This window comes from Schistocerca cancellata, chromosome 6 (assembly GCF_023864275.1).
Source record: "Schistocerca cancellata isolate TAMUIC-IGC-003103 chromosome 6, iqSchCanc2.1, whole genome shotgun sequence".
Classification (NCBI taxonomy): Eukaryota; Metazoa; Arthropoda; class Insecta; order Orthoptera; family Acrididae; genus Schistocerca; species Schistocerca cancellata.
The window spans coordinates 611,135,224-611,137,744 of record NC_064631.1 but is presented as its reverse complement, the minus strand read 5'-3'; positions in this window follow the sequence as shown (position 1 = coordinate 611,137,744).

Sequence of the window (2,521 nt, the reverse complement as noted above, 5' to 3'; positions counted from 1 at the left end):
AACCACCATATCCAGGGCACAAGTCCCTATCATGACAGATTCGAAAGGAAATAAATGCTCCGCTTGAAAATAATCGGACCTGGTAATTGTCCCTCTAATCTTTCGTTGTAAACAGCCTCGAAAATATTATCTTATAGTCAGTGAGCTGGAACTGAAATCACAGTCCATTGAATCGAGAGATACAGGATTCTCAGAAAAAATAAATATGTATTGACCATCCTGTCCGTAGTCAAACAAAGATGTAAGAATGCAGATGTAAGAATGCAGTGTCTCGTTGGCGGTAAAACTGAATAAATTATTCTTGGGCTTAAAACCAAGTATGCAGAATGCCACTAGCTCTCGACCAAGCACTATCTGACCATTGTCACGTGGATGATGGGCTGCTGTTGCGCCCTTGTATTTACAAGACGCGGACTGTGACGTCACTGGCATCCGCGGGATCGCCATATTGAGAGAGGTCTGTTAAATCACTCTCATATCTTTTTGCTTTTCTAAACTGTTCGTTTGCTTTTGCCGCTTGCTAAATGTTTGAGAATATAACCAACCGCTCATGAAGAAGTGTGCCATTGTATTCTTTAGTTCTGCATTTTTGATAAATGTTAGTCTGTGTCCGTACTCCCTGACTCCTTTCTTAACCCAACCGATATGAAAATTCAACCACACAACAGACGACAAAAAGGGAGAAGCTGGCGTGTGTTTCATTACTTGAACTTTGACTGAGACATCTATCTGCTCTGGTTTTAAGTCAGTTAAGAATGAATCCACTAGCAGTTTCAGTGTGAGCCTAAGCAGAATAGAAACAACTCCACTCACCATGGCAATTAGGCAATTGTAATAGAATCTAGACAGGCAACTTGATACTCGTCTTAACGGGTCAAGCAACAACAAAGTCAGATCTTACTGAAGTAATAATTCTTCCTTGGTATGAGGTAATGGTCAGATGGCAGAGTTCCACACGTGTCTTAGGTCAGGGCGCCCCTCTGAGTCCCCCACACAATGCGGAACCTTCACGTAACATATTCAGAGGAGACTCTACTTTGGGCAGCAACTTTTCGAACGATACAGGATCAGAATTCTAGTGGAATATACTGTGGCAGACTGCTGTCTGACTAGCGTTGAAGTTACGTTACAGGTATCATCCCAAAGAGACAGCACAGGAACTGACGGCCGTTTACTCCTCCAAGCGACACACTGGTGCCAGTCGAGGGCTGACAGCCTGCTGATTAAGTAGGAAGACGTGCTGACGCCAAAGGTGTTTGCCAAATCTGTTGGAAGCGCTAAGATGCATTCGAAAAATAATGGGAACGGTAGAGAGAGAAATGAGCAGTTCCTCGTGCCTCAAAGGATAACCCCAAGATCAGAACTCTCATTGGCCGCTAATGTGTGACGTGGTCCTTCTGAGGCTCATAAGACGAAAGGAGGGGAATCGTATGGCAAATTTTCTCTCTTCCGAAAGCATGAGCCCTGGTTGGCTAACACATGTTTGAGGCGGAACTATTTTTGATGACACTCTTGAGTTAGAGAAACAAAGAGCAGGGACAAAATTCGGTTACGGAGGTTTGCGAAGAGAGCATTCTGTTCTGGAAAGCGCCGAAGGAAACTCCCAGTGGCAGCGATCAGTGGCGAACAGCGGCTTTCTGGTTCCGAGATCGATGAAGATCAGCCGGTGTTTGCTCGAGATTCAAGGAGGCAGCCACAATAGTGAGTGTTGTTGCTACAGTATTAGGTTTAAACTCAGCTTAGCATTACACGAAGTTTAGGAACAATGCGACTAAATTAGAATCGTATCACTGCCATAATCATAATCTTAATCTTTTCATTTCAGTCTTTTCGAGATTCAGGACACAAGGTTTGTTACAGTGAACCTTCAGTTACCATGACTTCCTTGTGAACTTGCTCGGTATACTTCTAAATTCTGGTGTCTGCCTAACCTCTCATCAGTACTATGAACAATGCAACTAATTCTGTCACGTCATTTAAAGTTCACTTGAAAGGGTACAGTACCGCCCGACATTGAAAATAGGTACAGCATTCTTCGTTATTCTTGTCATAACAACATATTTTTTGTAATAATAACTCAATTTCACTTAATACACCGAAGCCGGATACCAGTGTAGGAAAGAAGGATAATTTATTTATTTAATTGATGACATGTGCACTCCCAAAAAATAAATCCCTACATCCAATTTGGTGAGATCTGTGAAATGAATGAATGTATGGTCGTCTGCTAACCGCAGATAGTGAATGTGAATATATGATCATCTTTGAGACGGTCTTTTGGTCACCTTTGGTGGAACCAAAACTTCGAGCGCCTGAAATGTGGCTGACCAATACGGTAGCAAGGTGCTCCCCCACTTCGGCAGAGGTGCGAGATGACCTGAAGAACGGCCATGTTTTCAGCATTCTGGCTCTGGATCTTGTGTTGGTAAGACCTGTCTTAGGTGTGCTCCGTAAGACAAAAGAGTGGATAGAATATTATGCATGTGGAATACTTAAGAGTAGTTTGGAATAATAATTTCTC